Consider the following 19,796-nt stretch of genomic DNA (forward strand, 5'->3'; position numbering starts at 1 on the left):
AGATTTCCCTGGCCATGCCCAGTACCCACATTGAAGGTCTTGTCCCCATAGTGTTTGATAAAGAGTCCCCACTTGTGTATGTGCAAAACGAGCTACGTGTGGCGTGTTAGAGAGATACAAGCCTGATTAAATACCATGAGAAGGGGTCTCCGCCTGGTGACCTGACTGAGAGGGTGCCACTCTGGCTGGGAATGAGAGTTTTGGGTCCCATCTGTGCCTGAAGGTGTACACTGGGACCAATAGATCTCACTCTTCCTTTTAGTCTGTGAAGGCCAGTGGAAAGTTGTTATCTGTGGGTCAACCAGGAAGTGTGATCAGTTAAGGCCACTCTCTGGGGACATTTCTTGTTACTGCACCCCCAGATCAGCTGGGACGGAGAGCTCCGGGCCTTTTAATGTGTGAGAGTGTTTTATGGACTCTTTGCTGTTCAACTGAGAAATGATAGTGGCAGATTGCTCAGGAGTATCCGGCCATTGTGCAAGAGGCGTGGCTGTTTTGGAAATGACTTCTTGGTTCCTGCTAACCTTTTGAAGGAGGAAGACACCACAATGTTTCTTTCTCATCTTGTCTTCACTTTTAGTTTTTTTTTCTTTTATTGCATTATAAGAATTTGAAAGTCTTACCCTGCTACTGCTTTGAAGGAGGGCCAGGCATCTTCATTCATTCATATGACCAACTCCTGGGCATTTGTTATGAGCCAAGCCATGAGCTAATACTGGGAGTAAATGGAGATCTGAATCAGGTCCCTCTCCAAGAAGCCGCCTAGCTAGAGAGAAACTGAGCAGAGATTCTAATATTCTGTGGCAAGTGTTCTGGGGAGGGAACTGTAGGCTTACATGGGGACACAGTATAGTCCCTTCACCTGAGGTAGAAGACAGGGAAGGCTTCTTGGGGGAAGTCACATCTAATCTGAGATTTGAGGGCTATTTATACTGGGAGAGGAGGGAAATAGCATTTTTGTAGAGCCCTCTAAAATGTGTACACTGGCATTCCTGTTTTGAGAGGCAAAAGCCACCATGGCAACCTAGGTTTACACCTTGCTCAGGACAGATCCGGCATTGGACAATGGCCTATTTTAGCGCGCTGGCTGCCTTGCAGAGAGCACCTGGAGCAGGTGCTAAGCCAGGCAAATGATTACCGCCCCTTAAAAGAGAGAAAAAAAAAGGCCACATATCTATTCTGTTTTGTGTTTTGTTATACATTCTTAGCATTCTGACAAGTTCATCCTAAGGTATTCACAGTAGTATGCTTTCTGGAATTCACACCAGTTTGGGGACAGTTGATAGAAAAAATAATTACAACAGAGCCGGGTGTGGTGGAATCCCAACATTCGGGAGGCTGAGATGGGAGGATCACAGTTCACAGACAGCCTCAGCTACTTAGTGAGGCCCTCCGCAACTTAGTGAGACCCTGTTTCAAAATAAAGAATAAAAAATAGGGCAGGGGGTGTAGCTCGGAGGTTGAATGCCCTTGGGTTCCATCCCCAGACCCACACACACAAGAAGAAAATAATTACAACAACATCTCCAATTTGTCGAGCTCTCTGGTAGATGAGGCACCATGCTAAACACATTTTGTAGCAGAGACTGACCAGGTGCCTAGTGAGCCCATCTCGTCTCCCTGGATACGTGTGGAATGACTGTATTTCCCAGTGCCCTTTTCTGTTTGAGGGAAGGCCTGAGTTTTAGCCAATGTGAAGTTGAACCAATCAGTGTCAAGTCTGGGCCTGCTTCTCACTGTGACTGTGTAATTCCATGTGCATCTAGAGGACTCCTGGGGAGGCTTCTACAAGAATGGAAGAGTCCATTGGTGGCTCAGGTCCCTGAATCACTATGTGTAGGAGAAATGTGCAGGAAAGACCTCCCCTATCCTCACCCACCTATTCAATGAATGGGGAATGAACCCTTGTATCCAGTCACTGAGATTTCAGAGTTTTCCTTCTAACATTTATTGGTAACAGCCTGCAAATATTATCTCATTTAATTCTTACCACCCACCAGTAGGGGGAGGTTATAACAGTATTTTGCAGATGGAAAATTGTCCTCAGAGCAAGTTGCCTGCCCTTGTCCCTCAGTAAGGGGCAGAGCTCATGCTTCTATGGCATAGTCCCCTCTCCAGCCTCAGAAGAGTCATTGCACAAGACAAATGTTAAGTGATTTGGCTGGAGGTGAGGAGGGCACATCTCAGAGCTGAAAGCATGCTATAGAGGGCAGAGAAGTATGGTGAGCCCAAGAGTCCTGTGGGCAGAGCTAGGTGGACATCCGCCTCCATGGCCACACTGGGAAGTTGCTAGAGCAGGTCTGGAGGTCTGGGCAGTCTTGCCTCCACCCCACTCCATCCCTGTCTTCAGGATGATGCTTCTAATTGGGCATCGCTGGGGGTAGGGTGGGCATCTGAGCAGGCAGCCAAGTGTACTCAAGTGCAATAACAAGAGCAACTTTCAGTTTTCTGCCCCTGAACTGGTGATTAGGGAAGTGCTAGGCCTTGTGATCACTGTGTCAGAGTTCCATTCAAGGGAAGGATACCCAGAGGGAACTGACCCTGAGAAGGAGACAGAAAGAAGGAAGCTGCCTGGGGAAACTTGGTAGTCCTACGGTGGAGGACAATTTGGGGTGCAAGGTAAGGAGCAGGCCAAGGAGCAGCCCCAGCTCCAGCCCCAGCCAAAAGGAGCCTCTGGCTCTTGTCTCCAAAACCCAATTGATGTCCACATCCCTTCCTCTGATTCTGTCTTGGCTGAGTATAAAAGAGCACAGAAGGGACAGGGCTCAGGCAAGAATGGGAGTTGCCTGCACTTCATCTGGGTGAGTGACAGGCCTTCTGGAAAGCCACCAGGCAGATCCGAATCTGAAATAGAAGAGGAAACAGGGTGGGGGTGGGTGAGCAGCGAGGGTGACTCAGTTAGTAAATGGCAGAATTAAAACCCTGGTCTCCAGATTAAAGTTCAGCCCTGCCTGCCAGCCACACAGCTAACCTCATGAAACTGTGAAGGCCATGTAAGGTTGTCAGCATGGAGGAAAGGGGAAGAAACACTGACCTCTTAGGTGAGGGACCTCCCTGCTATTTCCCCTGAACCAGCAGAACAGGGCTCAGAGCCTTCCCACTCCTGTGGTCTTCCCTGGACACCAAGCTTGGCCAGTGCCCAGGGTGAAGGAGCCTGTGGCCTTGGAAACAGGAAACCTAGTTCTAGCTCACTTGACCACTACCAGCTGCTCTTCCTTGATCAGCTACTAGCAAAGTTGGACTCATGGTAGTTACTGGGCTTTTGTTACAGCTGGATGGAAGTGTGTTCTGATAGCTGATAGAGGCTTCCACAAGGGTATGGGCCTGTTCCTTGGAAGCACTCAGCAGAGGGTATCTGTGCCGACCAGAGGGGCCAGCCCCTTTTTCTTGTTGCCTGCTTAGAGACAAATCCCTTCCACCACTCTGCAACCATGTGAATTACTCACAGCTTCTTAGCCTCTCTCAGGCTGTGCGGTGGGGTGGGGCCTTTGACTCTTCTCAGAGTATCTTTCTCCACCAGAGTGACTTTTAAGAAAATCATCTTGGCAGGATGGATCTTGGACCTGGGCTACTATCATTGCTTCATGAACTTAGGATGCAAGAGGTTAAGGAAGGAGAATGTAGACAGAAAAATTCCAGGTCATTCAACAAGTAGCCGTGTCTTCCTTCTGTGGCCCAGGTGGCCTTGGCCTCCTCTCTGGGTTTTCAGGGTGTCATTTCCTTTTACTTCTAAAATAAGAACGGTCTGAGTTCTATTCTATGAATGCAGGAAGTCCATCCATCCATTCTTCAACTCCCATTCCTAGAGCTGGTCCTGTAGGCTTAGGGCCTATGTCTTAGTGTCTCAGGATGGTGGACTCTGGGCTGGGCTGCTTACTTTACATGGCCCTGTCACATTTTAAAATGCTGTTGGAGGCTTGAAGACACCCAAAGTACCCAAGAGCCTGTCCTTTGCCACTGCTTCAAGAAGGAGGCTGAGCCTGCGTCTATAAACGCTCCTGAGTGCTGGCTGGGCTCGCTGTGGTGGGAGAAGCCAGTGGCTCCTGCCTGTAGACATCTACAGGCCTTTTGAAACACCTTTTTGCACACACACCTTTTCTCCTGACCAAAATATGTCTCTCCTTCCTCCTACCCCCCTCCAACTCAAGATGATACATGACAGAAGCTTGACCCTCCTTCAAGAGAAATGTCTAGCTGCACAACGAAGGTGCAGAATGGTCCACAGATCCAGTTGAGACAGAGGCCATGTGGCCTAGATCATGGCACTCAAGGCCAGTGCTCCTTCCACAGAAGGGAAGAGACCAGGTCCACCTGCTTCTCTTACCAGGGCCTGGGCTCCCTGGTTTTCTGGGAATCCAACCTGGACTAAGAGCAATAGCTTTCAGGCAGGGGGTAGCCAAAACTCAAGTGGAGCAAACCATTTCTCTAACTCTTGGCCTGATTCTGCCAAGGAGATACTCAGTGGACATTGCTTACCTAATCTTGCCTAGACATTGTGGGATTCAAAATGGAGTCAGTTGCTGACCGTATAGGGCTCACATACTTTTGGAAGATGTAGGTCTGTAATAAATGACCTCAACGTGTTGTAAGAAGGGCCAGCTGAGAACATGCAAGGTCCTGGTGTCACTTTTTCTATAGCTTGGGTCCTCTTGCAGCTCACTGCTGGAACAAGCATGTCTTGAGCAGTTCACAGCAGGAAGCCTCTTCTCCCCTCCCTGTTCCCCAGGTCCCCCGAGGCCTTTCTGTCCTCATGGAGTCCCACCATTCTCCTCGGGAGTTCAACTCATCTGCCCCCATACTGTTCCAGCAGCCTTCCCGGGATATCTTCCTTCTTCACAGAATTAATGACAAATACAAGAAATCGTACCTGGAGGCCAGCCAGGGATGGTGGATGGGTGTGTGGGAGGGGGACATGGAAGAGGGAAGCTCTACAGTCCTGTGTGGAGCTGAAGTTCTTATTATTTATAAGAAAATGAAAGTCAGAAAGAAAGAGCGGTCTTGAGACAATGGCGGGTTCACACCTCACCCCTAGATTCATTCTGCGGTGATCTGACCTTTGGGACAGAAGAATAAGTCAGCCAGTGTTCTTCTTACCTTCTTTTTCCAAACTCTTCTAAATAGTCTGTCTGATGGGGAGGCCCTGCTGGTGTCTCTGCTAGAAGTGGCCAAACCCTCCTGTCTGTACTAACCTGCCCTTCATTTTCAGGACACCAAAGGGACCCAAATGGGACATTATCAGGACTTATGAAAGGGAAAGGCATTTTTCTGATAATTTTTTAGAGTTCTCTTGTATGGTGAAGTCATTTTTACATTTAAGACTTTTAAAACATTGGTAAGGGTTCAAAACCTATTAAAATTCTTTGATCAAGTAGATAAATGTTCAAAAATCTATAGAATTTTTGTCAGACCTTTAGTACATCATATCAAATAGATAACTTGTGTTTTGTGTTATACATTGTAGAAATTCTAAACCTTGATTTGGAAAACTGAACTCAATAAGTGCTCTGAGATTCATGAAATTCTTATGTTCTGCATTTATAAGTTACAGAAGGGTTTCCACATGATTGCTGAGTGCTTGGCCATCTGCTAGGCCTGGGTCATATCCCTTTTCACCATAAAATGAGATGTTTCCAGTTTGTAATCCAGCCTCTTTCATGTTTCTTTTTTCTTTTATTTTTTTTCTTGGTACTAAGGATTGAGCCCAGGAGCACCCTGCCTCTGAGCTACACCAGCCTTTTAATTTTTATTTTGAAACAGGGTTTCAGTTAAGTTGCTGAGGCTGGCCTCGAACCTATGATCCTCTGTCTCAGCCTCTTAAGTACTGGGGTTATAGGTGTGTGGCACCACGCCCAGCTCCAGCCTCCTTCTACTACACTGTGTTCCTGAGCTCAGGTCACTATTCCTTTTTTCTCTCCTCCACGTCATTGTCCTTTCTAGACCACCTCTGGCCATTACATATTAAAGCATGAATCAATAATACTGGTGCATGCTGCAGGGCTTGGGGCAGCCCTGGGGTGGGAACCAGGGCTTCAGGGACCATGTGGGGATGGCATGCCTTCTCCCTACTCCTTTGCCCAGGCCTCGTGCTTGGCTACTGCTCAGTGTCCTCTCCTCTACTGTGGACTCAGGCCCATCCCTTCACTTCCTGTCCAGGCTGGCATGTGGTTTGTCTAGGAACCTCCTTACCCCTATCAGGGTGGGGGCCAGACCTCTAAGCTTCAGTCAACAAGGGTTATCGTGGCATTGGAAGTCACGGGAGAGGACGAGGAGACATTCTTCTGGCTCTGGGGCAGGGGGAAGCACAGAGGCATGGGGCCAGTCTGCTGACCGGATTGACTCGCTTCTGCAATCTCCTGTCTGTGTGACTGTGGGGATGACTTCATCTCTCCATGCCTAAGTCTCTTTCCAGCACTAGTCACATAACATTTGATGTGGGCCAACTGTGTGCTAGACAACCACCAGAGACATGTCCACATGGGGAAGGGACACCAATGTCGACTGTCCCTGCCTCTGGACTCAGCCAGTTCTGTGGCCTGCAGGGCTGGATTCAGGGTCCTGGGCACAGCCTTCCAGGAGATGGCAGTCAGATGGAGCAGAGGCCTGTCCTGAGAGTGTGGACCCATCTCGTCTGCTCTGCTCTCCCCCTGCAGTATATTCAATGCTCTCTACAAAAACTTGCTATGATGAACACTCGCTGCCCTGATTTTCCAGAATGCTCCAAGTCTGGGAAGTACTATTTTTTTTTTTTTTTTTTTTTTTTTTGGTGGTACTGGGGTTCCTGGAAGCCCTTCTACCTCCGGGCTACACTCCCAGACCTATTTTTACATTTTTATTTGGAAACAGGGTCTCCTAAGCCAGCATGCGCGGCTGGCTTCGAACCTGCACCATCCTCCTGTCTCTGCCTCCCAAGTGCGGGGATTACAAGCATGCGCTACCACGCCCGGCAAAGGGAAGTGCTATTTGGACATGTAGTTTTCACCACATCCTTGTTTATTGGCCTCTGTCATCAGATGTTTTGATTTGTTTTTTAAAAGATGAAAATGGCTCTGGTCTTTTTCTTTGAGCTATCTCATGTACAAAGCCCGAGGTGGAGCCATACAGCACACCAGTTTTCTGGGCTGTGTTTGATTGATTGCCACCTCTCTAACCGTCAACATGCATGGTCAAATGTGGATGGAACCCCCTTGCCTGTTTCCTTCTAGGGATCTGGGGAAAATCTAGTGAGATTCTGTACCCAAGGCCTGTTTCCACACATGGTGACACCAGTGGTAGAGAGGGCGGAGGCTGGAATATCCCGTGGTCTCCTCTCAGGTGTCTGAGCCTTTCCGTGCCTGCGAGCCCTCCTCCAGTGGCTATTGTGGGTGCTGGTGGTTAACCGTCCAGAGGTGATCAGGTTTGCTTCCCCCCCTACCAACCACTGTGCCTTTTAAGTCTTTGTCTCTCTGCCCTCTCACCTTTGTTATCTGGGTGGGGGATTTTTCTCAGAGTGTGAAACAGGCTTCTCCATCCCTCCTGCCCCAATGTGTGTGTGAGATGCTGTTCTTGGGTGTCAGGGAACTGTATGTGAGAGCGGAGGCTGTAGGTGGGCCCCTTCTGCTTCAGGGCTGTTGCACGGCTGGGGTCCTGCAGTTTGCCTGAGTGTTCAGGCACCTGAGGTGGGGAATTACAGAACCAGATTCTGGAACAACATGCACAGAGGTACTTTACAGCCGGGTTCAGCAGAGAAGGGAGGGCGATAACCTCAGAAATAATCTGAGACTTGTGAGAAGAAGAGTAGTCCAGGCAGGACTCACTGAGCAGAATGGAGCCTGGGTGGACAAAGAGGGTCAGGAAATTCACTTCAGTGTTTAGGAATACAATGAATGGTGCTTGTAAGAAGAGTGGCTGTGGAAAATGAGGTGCATGAAGGACACTTGGCTCAGCACAGGCTACCAAGTAAGTGTCCAATACATGTTAGATATGGGAAGGCCAAGTTTGGAGTTTGTTATCAGCCACAGAAGTGAATCCAGTGCAAGCTGTTCCTGAAAGACCCATGGGCTGAGAAGAGGCAAATCTCCCACGTACAAGAATCCCATATAGGTTATGTAGATAATCTATTGTCAGAAGTGGAAAGGGGAGGACTGTCCAGCTCTGCTTAGGCTGACCACAGTACCCTTGGTGTGAGGAGGATGGTGCCTCACTTCTGTGGCCCTCCCCAAACACACAAGTCCAGCACTGCCCTGAGGAACCAGATCCCAGCAGAAGCACGCCCTGCAGAATTCCCCACGTCAAGCCACAAAAATGTCACTTCATCAGGACAAGGACAGCCTTGGAGGAGCCACAGGAGACACCTCGACTTACAAAACTGGATACCTTGGGTGGGATCCTGGAAGAGAAAGTGACATCAGATAAACACCAAGAAAATGTGAATAAATATGGTCTTTAGTTAATCACAATATATCAGCATTGGTTCTTTAATTATAACAACGATTCCTTGCTAACATAAGATTTTAATAGTAGAGGAAAACCGGCTGTAGGGTATAGGAGAACTCTTGGTATTATATTCTCAGTTTGTTCTGTAAATCTAAAAATGTCCTAAAACTAAGAGTTTTTAATAGATATGTACATGTGCACACATATCTATATCATCTATCTATTATCAATAAGGAAAAGCAGGTGTGGAAATGTGCTAACAGTTGATCCATCTGTATCAAGTCTTTATAGGAATTCTTTGAATTATTTTTGCAACTATTTTGGAGATTTGAAATCATGTAAAAAAAAAAAGTCCTATAATCTGCCAAAACAAAGAAACCCAACTACTTTGAAGGTACTAGAGAATACGTGCAAGCCGTCTCCTTGAAAGGAGAAGAGTGGACCTGGTGGGGAGCTAAGAGCTCACCCCTTTCTCTATTTGATTTTATTTATTTTTTGTTTTGAGACAGGATCTCACCAATTGCTCAGGCTGGCTTTGGACTCTTACTCACCCTCAACTTCTCCAGTTGCTGGGACTGCCTACACAGTCCACCTGAGATGGCAACTTAGATGACTGATTTCCGACTTTTCTTGTCTAATTGGTATTAGGTTACAAATTTCCTTTGGGCGCATTTTTAGTCACATCTCACACATTTAGTTAAGTCTGTCATTTGAAAAATATTTTAAATGTTCCTTGTGATTTCTTAAATTCCTTAGGAGTACCTTATTTGCTTCCTAGACAGTAGAGAATTTTATTTTCTCCTTTTTGCTGATTTGTAGAACATCTTCTAATGATTGAATTTTTGAAGGTCATTGAGTCTTGATTTATGGCCTAGCATATGGTTAATTTTGGTATTTGAAATTTTTGATACTATCATAAATGGTATTACTTTTTTACTTCAATTTCTGACTATTTTTAAATATAAAATAATGGAATAGATTTTTTTTCTTTTGGTACTGGGGTTTGAAGCCAGGGTATTCTTCCTCCAAACTACACCCTCAGTCCTTTTATTTTTGTTTTGAAACCGGGTCTTGCTAGGTTGCTGAGAGTCTTCCTAAGTTGCTGGCCTCAAACCTGTGATCCTCCCATTTCAGCCTCCTTAATGTAGTTGGATTCTATTTGCTAAAATTTTGTTTTAAACATTTGTACCTAGGTTCATAAGAGATTTTGGCCTTTAGGGTTTTTTTTTTTCTATTAATATGTATCTGGTCTTAGTATCTGGGTAATGCTGGCCTCATAAAATGAGTTGGGAAATATTTCTTTCTCCTCAATTTTTTTGGAAGAGAGTTGTGTAGAATTGGCAATATTTTTTCTTAAATGTTTGGTAAAATTCACCAACAAAGTCACCTGGGCCTGAAGTTTTCTATGTGGGAAGACTTATCTTTTCCCATCTTTTTATTTTTATTTTTTTTGGTGGTCCTGGGGGTGGACCCCAGAGGCTTTCTACCTCCAGGCTATACTTCCAGACCTATTTTATACTTTATTTGGAAACAGGGCCTCACTAAGTTGCCTCACTCAGTAGCTGAGGTTGGCTTTGAACCTGTGCGATCCTCCTGTCTCAGCCGTCCAAGTGCAGGAATTACAAGCCACCACGCCCGGCCCATCTTTTTACTTTTAACTTACATGTAGTTTTCTATTTAAAATATATTTCTTGTTGGCAGGATATAGTTAAATCTTACTTTTTTTTTATCAACTCTTACAATCACTGCCTTTTAAAAGGGTATTTGTAAGCCGGGCGTGGTGGCACACGCTTGTAATCCCCGCGCTTGGGAGGCAGAGACAGGAGGATCGCGCAGGTTCGAAGCCAGCCGCGCCTGCTGGCTTAGGAGACCCTGTTTCCAAATTAAAAAAAGTATAAAAAATAGGTCTGGGAGTGTAGCCCGGAGGTAGAAGGGCTTCCAGGAACCCCAGTACCACCAAAAAAAAAAAAAGGGTATTTGTACCATTTACATTTAAGCTGATCATTGATGTGGCTAGGTTTGAGTCTATCATGCTATAGCCTTTTTCTTTGTCTCATCTTTTCTATATTTATCTTTGCCTTTTGTGGGGAGCTTCTTTCTTTAAAAAGAGATAGATAGATGGGTGGTAGATAATTGATAGATAGATAGATTAGAGATAGATAGATTAGATAGATATAAAGACTGGGGATTGAACCCAGGGGTATTCTACATCTGAGATATACCCCAAATCCTATTTTATTATTTTGGTTTGAAACAAGTTCTAAGTTGTTGAGAGCCTTACTAAGTTGTGGAGGCTGGCTTCAAACTTGCAATCTTCCCATCCTCCCAAGTACTGGGATTACAGGCATGAGCCACCATGCCCAGCTTGAATTAAGTATTTTAAAATGTCTTTTATTGGCTTATTAGCTACAGTGTTGTTGGAGTCTTTTTTAGTGGTTGCTTTTGGGTTGCTTTTGGGTATACATCTTTAGCTTATCACGGCTCATCTCTGAGAGATAGTATACACAGTACAGGCACTTGACAAGCGTATACTTACATTTCTCCCCACCCAGGCTTTATACCGTTTTTTTTTTTTTTTTTGCCATGCATTTTACTATTACATATAACCTGAACCTCACAATGCATTGTAACTACTTTTGATTTAGCAGTCCATTACCTTTTAAAGAGATTTAAATACATTTTAAGAGCCAATTATTCTTTCGAGTTTTCTTTATTCCTTTATGTAAATTCAGATTTTTATCTGGTATCTTTTTCCTTCTGCCTGAAAAATTTCCTGTGTTTCTAAGAGATATTTTTCGCTATCCACAGAATTCTAGATTGTCTCTCTCCCCTTTTTTAGTTCTGTGGAAATGTTGCTCCACCATCTTCTGTCCTGCATTGTTCCTGATGAGAAGTCTGCTGTCACTTTTAGTTAACCCTTCCCTGTGAATCAGGAGTGCAAAAAGCACAGCTCCAGCTCTGGTGAGGGTCCCTGGCTGTATCACTTTGTGGCAGACATGGTGGAAGTTTGAGGAGGGACCACTTCCTACACGCCTCTGCCTCTGCCACACTAAGGACTCAGCTCTCAACACATGAATCCCTGCAGGACAAAATCAAACTGTATCTAAGCCAGCGCAAGCAGTCCCCTATCAGGTATCCTAGGGACAGGCAGTGCTGACAAACCCTTGCATTTTGGAGCACTCCTCTTTCCCAAACAGTGGGGTTTTGAAATGATTTCTTATATTTAAAATTTTAAAAAATGAAAAAAAAATTTAAAAAAATGATTTTCTTCTTTACAAAGCAGTGTGTGTGTGCTGGGCGTGGTGGCGCACGCCTGTAATCCCTGCGCTTGGGAGGCGGAGACAGGAGGATCACACTGGTTCGGAACCAGCCTCGCTGGCTTAAATAACTATAAAAAAAAATAGGTCTGGGAGTATAGCCCGGAGGTAGAAGGGCTTCCAGAAACCCCAGTAACCACCACCAAAACAAAAACAAAAACAAAAACAAAGCAGTGTGTGTGTGTGTGTGTGTGTGTGTGTGTGTGTGTGTGTTTGTGTGTATGTGTATTGCTAAGGATTGAACCCAGTGACACTCTGCCTCCAAGCTACATCCCCAGCCCTATTTTTTATTTGGAAGCAGGGTCTCACTAAGTTGCTGAGAACCTTACTAAATTGCTGAGGCTGGCTTTGAACCTGTGCTCTCTGAACCTGTGATCCTCCTGTTTCAGTCTCCCAAGTACTCGGATGACCGACATGCATCACCACGCCCAGCTTGCAGAAAAATACGACCATAGACTGTGTGTATACATGTGAATGTATACCAACATCAATCTGGGTGCTCTGTATTGAGAGGAAGGGAGATGGGGAGGGGGGCATTAAGAGTGTGTACATGTATGTCATCGTCAACATGGTTTACATTATGATGTGAGACTATAATGTACCATAAAAGCACACACACACATACACACAAATTTGGAGGTGCAGAAAGTTTACAAAGAAGGAACAATCACTCATAGTCCCACAGAATAACTACTGCTGTTAGTATACTGATGTCTCTCCCATCTTTGTTTTAGATATAATCAGCTTTCAAAAATATGGTTTTAATCATACTATGGTTATAATTTGATATTTGGCTTTTATGTTTCATATTATAGCATATGTATTTTTCTTTTTTTATTTTTGCGGGTCTGGGGTTGGAACCCAGGGCATCCTACCCCTGAGCTACGCCCCCAGCCCTATTTTTTATTCTTTTTTTATTTTTTAAATTTTTTGTTGGTGCATTGTAGTCATACATCTTAATGCAGTACAAGATGGTAGAGGCGAACATGCACACATCACTCATTTAGCCCTTCCCCAGTTCCCGCCCCACTCCCTCCCATGTTTTGGCTTAGTGATTGACTTCGATATGCTTGTTAATGTGCACCATGTACATTAGGGAATCCCCCCCCAACCCCCTCAGTTAGGCCGCCTTATTTGCTCATTTATAGTTTCTCCTTCTTCATCTAGAGTTCCTCCTATGACCCATTTTCTCCCTTGCTTCCAAATAATAGGGAGAGCATCCGATTTCTTTCTTTTTGCGACAAACTAATCTCACTTAGCATACTGTTTTCCAGTTCCATACATTTCCCTGTAAATGACATAATTTTGTTCTCCTTTATGGCTGAGTAAAATTCCACTGTGTACATCTCCCATAGTTTTGTAATCCACTCATCTGTTGATGGACATCTTTGCTGGTTCCATAGTTTGGCAATAGTGAATTATACAGCTATGAACATAGATACTCATGCATTAGTTTGGTAGCTTGGTTTTCATTCTTTTGGGTAGATATCAGAAGTGGTATTGCTGAATCATATGGTAAGTTCATATTCATTCTTCTGAGTGTACCAGTATTGGGAAGAGGTTTCAAAATGTATTAATGTATCAGTATTGGGAAAGATTTCCAATTTTAAAATATAGCTTTGGTTGTGGGAAGAGGGCAGCAGATGTCACCATGGATATAAGTTAGCAAAGGAACAGAAGAAGCCAAGGGCCATTTTTTACATTTCTAAAGAGAGGCAAACTTTCTCAAGGATGTGAGGAAATCCCAGATTCCAGATAAGCAACTTAACACAGTTTGGAGTGTGACAAAAGGTTTGGGGGTCTGTGTGGGAGACAGAGCCGCCCCTCTCCTGCCCCAGAGGGAGTGGCTCTGGCTGGGGTGGAGACAGAGCAGGTTACCTGGATTAGAGATCCACACATCTACATATCAAGGGACCTGCCAGCAGATCTGGTCAGGCTGGCTATAAGAATGTTCCACAAGTTGTATCTTTGGTGAATCCATTAGAACCACCCCCCATGCCACTCCTGAATGGCATGGGGCTGTAACTGTCTTCTGTATTTCTATCTTTTTAATAAACTCCTTTAAATCTTCAGCAAGAGTCCGGGCTATTGCACATCTATCCTTAGCTCAGGACAAGAACCCGCACCTTTTCATCTTTTTTTGTGGGTTTTTTTTTTTTTTTTTTAGTGTTTTTCGGGAAATTATTCCCAGGGGTCTAACAAAGGTCCCTGGGGACAGTTTCCCCCAAACGGTAACCCTCACCTCCAAACTGTAACATGAGGATCCTCCAGGTCCGCAAACTGTCATCCTCCTGTCTCAGCCTCCCGAAATCTGGGATTACAAGTGTACGCCACCACACCCGGCTAGCATATGTATTTTTCTATCTTATCAAGTGATGGCTAACATTTATTGAAGACCAAGTGTTGGGCATTGTGTTAATGTAGTTTCCAGTAATTGTCTTAATCCTCACAAGCCCTATGAGGTAGAAACTCAGGATCCTCACTCCATAGACAGGAAATTGAGGCTTAGACAGGTCCAACTTGTTCGGGAATGAGTATAAATGGTATTTAAAATCCAGATCTATTTGAACTCAGGATACAGGCTTTTAATCACTACTCTGTACCACAGGAGTTTTAAAAATGTGCTATAATTATATAGAGCAAAACCTGCAAATATTAAGTATAGCTTGGCGAGTCTTGATTAATGAATATATATTTATACCGCAAGCACTTTTAATATCTGTGTAATTCTCTGAGTCCTATTTGACTTTTCGGTTCAGTAACCATGAGTATAACTCTTGGTGCAGTGCCCACACCATCCTGCACTCCAGGCTGCCCTGGACACTCTCACCCTTCCTGCAATCCAGTACCTGAAGCTTGAGCAAGAGGGGCCTTCAGAATCCTTATTTGTACAAGTTAATCAACGCTTTGAATGTTGCCTCTGGAAATATCTGATTTGCCTAGCCAACTACTTTCTATTTAGCATTAGACTAAAAAGTCTTACGTAAGGCACTGTAATGAACATCCTGGTATAACATGACCTCTGGGTGGTCTATGGTTATTTCCTCAGGATAGGTAGCAAAAATGGAATTCTTGGGTTAAAGGGCATACATTTTGCTTAAACAACTTTTGATATATCATTTTTGTGTAATTTCTTCCTCTTTTAAAGATCATTACCTTAGAGAAAACTTCCAGAACCTGAGTTATAGAGCCACAGGTTACAGGTATGCTAAAAGCCTTGGCACACATGGAGACACGACTGGTTTTAGAGCCTGACCAGGCACTTCCTCCAGAGGTCATAGTGAATTGGAGCTTTGCTGAAGACCAGCTTTACTTGGGACATCCAGCTAAGGAATATGGCCCTGTTCTTTCCATCGAACCCCAACGAGGCTACCAGTGGGTCTCAGCAGGCCACCCTGTCTCCTAGATGGATAGCAATTACAATCTGGGGAAACGAAGAATAATACTCTTGGAGCCTTCTTATTTTCCTCCTGTCTCATAGTGGAGAGTCAGAGCTGCTTGCCCTAGCACACGGAAAATAACCTTTAGATGGGCAGCACCTCTGGCTCATCTTTGCACCCCTATATCTAGCACGGAGCCTGGCACATATTGGTATCCAATGCACAATTGTGAATAACTAAAGTGAGTGTTTGGGTCAACTGTGCAGGAGGTCTTGCCTTGAGGGCATTCATATCCATTATCTATATACTGATCATAGCAACCATTCAGGGGGCTTTGTGATCTCTGTGTCACAGATGAGTATGTTGAGGCTCCTAGGGGAAGAAACTTGCTTGAGGCTGCACTACTACTATGCTGTAGAATCATCACTGGACCCCAGGCATTGCTTTCCATTATCCTGGGGATGTTAAAAAATCATTGCATCATGTGATGCAGAAGGCACCATCTTCAAAGAACACTGGCGCACCTGTCCTGGTGTTGATGTAGATGCTGCGCTTCAGAGGCAAGGACTGTAGCCGGACACTCAGCAAGTGAGGACCACGCTCTCTCCTTTCTCCATCTAGTGTGACTGTTACCACGATCTCTGCCTCAGGCTTTGTATTTGCAGATACCAGTGAGATGCAAAGGGAATTACAGTCCCTAAACACAGGGTTTCTCAAAGAGTGGTACAGACATCAGGGTCCTCTGCAGCTTGTGCAAAAATGCACATTCCTGGCTATCCCTAGAACTTTTAAATAATTCTAACAGTTGCACCAAGTACTTCTCACAAGAGCACCCTTGAGTTTGAGAAGAGTTATCTTAGGAAAAAGGGCCCAGGGTCAGAGCTGCTGACTCAGTGGAGGGCCTATAACATGACACAGGCCTCCTTTGCTCTTATTTAGGTCACAAAGGCATCCTGGGACTGTCCAAGGTGACCAGGAGATAGCCTTGGGCTTTTCACATGTGCCAGAACCAATCCTAGACACACAAAGAGCTGCTCTCTGCTTTAGTATGAACATATTAGCAGTTCCATGTCAGCTGACAATTGTCAAAATCAAGATGTCATATGCTAACCACAAATGACCTGCCCATGGCACAGCAAACCAGAGCAGTTTTTTGGGTTTGAAGTTCAATTCGGTTAGTTTGCTTATTTTTCTGATTGATAGGAATGTTCTTTGACCATTTTTTGGCTCTTGAGTTATGCTTTGGGCCAGAGATCAGATGCACAGCAAAGGGGTGGAGAGGAGTAAAAGAGGGAGGGACCAGCTGGGCGTGGTGATGCACCAGTACTTGGGAGGCTCAGACTGGAGGATCACAAGTTCAAGGACAGTGTGAGCAACCTAGTGAGACCCTGCTTCAAAGCAAAAAAAAAAAAAAAAAAAAAAAAAAAAAGGGTTTGGGGATGTGTAGCTTGAAGGTAGAATGCCCCTGGGTTCAATCTCCCAATGAGACAGAGAGGAGAGAGAAAGAAAGAGGGGGGGGGGAATAGGTGGCACCCTAGTCTTTATCAAGAAAACACTGGAAAAAAAAGTAACTGTGGTTTTGGGGGATGAAAAGGCCCCTGGGGTTAATCCATCAATGTGTCCTCCAACTGTTCTGGGTTTGGGTATTTTATTTAACAAGCCCAGAACAAGCTTCACGATACTGTGCTCTTACTAGGTATCGGGCTCTGTTCTAAGCACTTTCCATGAGTTGGCCCATTTCACCCTCAGGACCCTCTATGATGTAGGCACTAGTTTAAGCCCCTATTGCAGGTTAGTAAACCGAGGCACAGAACTGCCGAGTCACTGGCCCAGGTTTCACGGCTAGGAAGCAGTAGCAGTAAGAGCCAACCCAGGTACTTTGGCCTTAGGGGCTCTGTGGTTAGCTTCCACACCGCAGCACCTATTATGCTCCTAAAGCAAAACATGAGTGTTAAAACAGAAGAGCCACGTATCTATTCGCGGTCTCTCTCACCTGCACGCCGTCCACTTCAAATGGGGAATAGCAGTGCTGACGCCACCCTGTCCAGTACGGCAGCTGCTCCCCACACACATGGGCTGAGTCTGGAGGACAGAACAAACCAGACTTCAGACTCTGTATTTCACGAATATATACAACATTTCCCCCTTTTCTGAGTTGTCAAAATGATAATATTATTTTTAACTCTTTGTAATATGGATAACATTTTTTTTTTGTAATAGTGGTACTGGGGCTTGAACCCAGGAGCATTTTACCTCTGAACTATACCCCTCAGCCCTTTTTATTTTTTATTTTGAAGCAGGGTCTGGCTAAATTGCTGAGGGCCTTGCTAAATTACTGAGGCTAATCTTGAACCTGTAATCCTCCTGTCTCAAGTCTCCTAAGTACCGGGATTACAGGTGTGCCCCACCATGCCTAGCTCATAAAAATTTAAAAAATCATGTATGTGGCTTCATTTGTGGTGTATGCTGGTCTAGAAGTGGGGCAGTACTGGCCTAGAAAGTAGGCACTGCTGTCCACCCCACTTTTCAGGTGAGGACATGGGATGGTTATCACCTGCTGGGGTTAGATGGCTTCTAAGGGCTAGAGAGAGGGTTGGCAGCCAGGCCTCTGATCTCACCTCTCCAGGCGACTGTCTTGTCTGTTCGCTTCAAGTCTCTAATCCATACTGGTCAGACAAGAATGAATAGAGAGTGCACGCAAAGGTGTGTCGGCAACTCTAGTATAGGAAATGAGCCACCGTTGCTAGGCCGTGGAGGCTGCTCACATTTACGGGGCCCATGATGTGCCGGGCACTGGGCTTGCCGCTTTATAGGCACCATGGTGTTCGGTCCTCGGTCCTCATACCAACTCTGGGGGACTGTGTTTAGTAGTCCTGGTTCCACAGACCAGGGAACTGAGACTTGGAAAGACTAAGCTGTTGCCCAGGGTTACAGAGCTGGAACGTGGCACAGCCAGGATGCAATTCCAAATTTGCCCAAGCTGCAAGTCCGTGCTGCTGATGCTGCCTGGCCGACTCTAGGCGTGGCGGGGAGGGCACAGTGCGTGCTCAGGTAGCCTTAACACAGAGTGGAATCCACAGGCGACCTGCCGCAGGGCCGGGGTGAAGTGGACAGGAGTCCCATGCATTAGCGATCCTGGCGAACAAGGGAAATGTGAGCTAAGCAAGAATGTTCCAGGTCAAATCAAGATCCTAGGTGGTTTCAGATGACAGATATATTAAAATACAATCTGGTGGAATGCCAAGGCAGGAAGAAACCACCCCAGGCCCAGACCCTTTTTAGAAAGGACTGGCTTTCCAGTCCAGCGGTGAGGAAGGCACTCTGGGAAGCCCAAGGCCCTGTGAAGTTGATGCACCTGTTCGGTGTAGAGTCATGCCAAATGGGATGGGCAGTTGGTTCCCAAGCACTTGCTTCTGAAAGAGAATTCATTGTTCTGCTGACAGGAAAATTCTGGACTGTGTGAGCCTCAGGTTTCTTGTGGCAAATGCATGGGCATAGCTTTGGAGAATGCTCTGATCTTGCTCCTGGGCTTAGTCCTGATGGATCTCTGGATTTTGATCTTTCTAGAAAGGCTCTAGAACTCATGCTCAGTATTCTTCCTGCCTGCCCGGGAAAGAAGTCAGATACTATAGGATTTCCAGTGGATTCGGGGGAGTGCTTTTTGTTCTATTTTTTTTTTTCCTTAGTTTTGGGGTTGTTTTCTGGCTTTCTTCCTTTGGCTTTTCTAAGGTATAGTGCAGTACTATTTACATATAATAGGGAGAGTTCTTGCTTGTTTTAATTTTGGGAATAGATGATTTAAAAATAATAAAGGCAGGCATGGTGTCACATGCCTACAATCCCAGTAACTTGGGAGGCTGAGGCAGGAAGATGGCAATATCAAGGCCAGCCTGGAAAACTTAGCAAGACCTTGTCTCAAAATAAAATAAAAAAGCTGGGTATGGTGGCACACGCTTGTAATCCCAGCATTCGGGAGGCTGAGGCCAGAGGATCACAGTTTGCGGACAGCCTCAGCTACTTAGTGAGGCCCTCTGCAAGTCAGTGAGATCCTGTTTCAAAATAAAGAATAAAAAATATGGCAGGGGCTGTAGCTCGGAGGTCAAATGCCCCTGGGTTCCATCCCCAGACCCGCAAAAATAAAAATAAAAATAAAATAAATAAAATAAAAAAAATCTGGGTTTATAGCTCAGTGGTACAGGGTCCTGGGGTTCAATCCTCAGTACTGGGAGGAAAAAAAAAGTCAGTTTCTTGTGCTATTTTTGCTTGATGTGAATAATTTCTTCAGGATCTTATCATTTCAGAGAATTCACAGAATCAAGGTTTGAGGCTTGACAAGCTAAGAAATGACCACAGACTGAGGTTCATGAAGATGCTGCCACACCAGCCTGCCAGCAGCCCGCAGGGTGACATTCTGCTCACCAGGGTCCTCGGCCTCAGCACTCGTGGCCCGTGGCTGCCTTGGCACTGGACGTGTTGAGTAGGGTCTTGGCCTCTGCTCACTGGGTACCAGTAGCATCCCCACCGGTTATAACAACTTCCCCATTTCCAGACACTGCCCAGGGAGCCCTCTGGAGAACAAATGCTTTATGTGTCAACGTTTCTTCCCAAGTCCACCACAGAGCAACCACTCTGAGGCCTGCAAGGAGTGAGAAGGTATCTTTCTATGTCATTCTATCTGAATGTTGGC

The sequence above is a fragment of the Muscardinus avellanarius genome (assembly GCF_963383645.1).
Source record: "Muscardinus avellanarius genome assembly, chromosome: 1".
Classification (NCBI taxonomy): Eukaryota; Metazoa; Chordata; class Mammalia; order Rodentia; family Gliridae; genus Muscardinus; species Muscardinus avellanarius.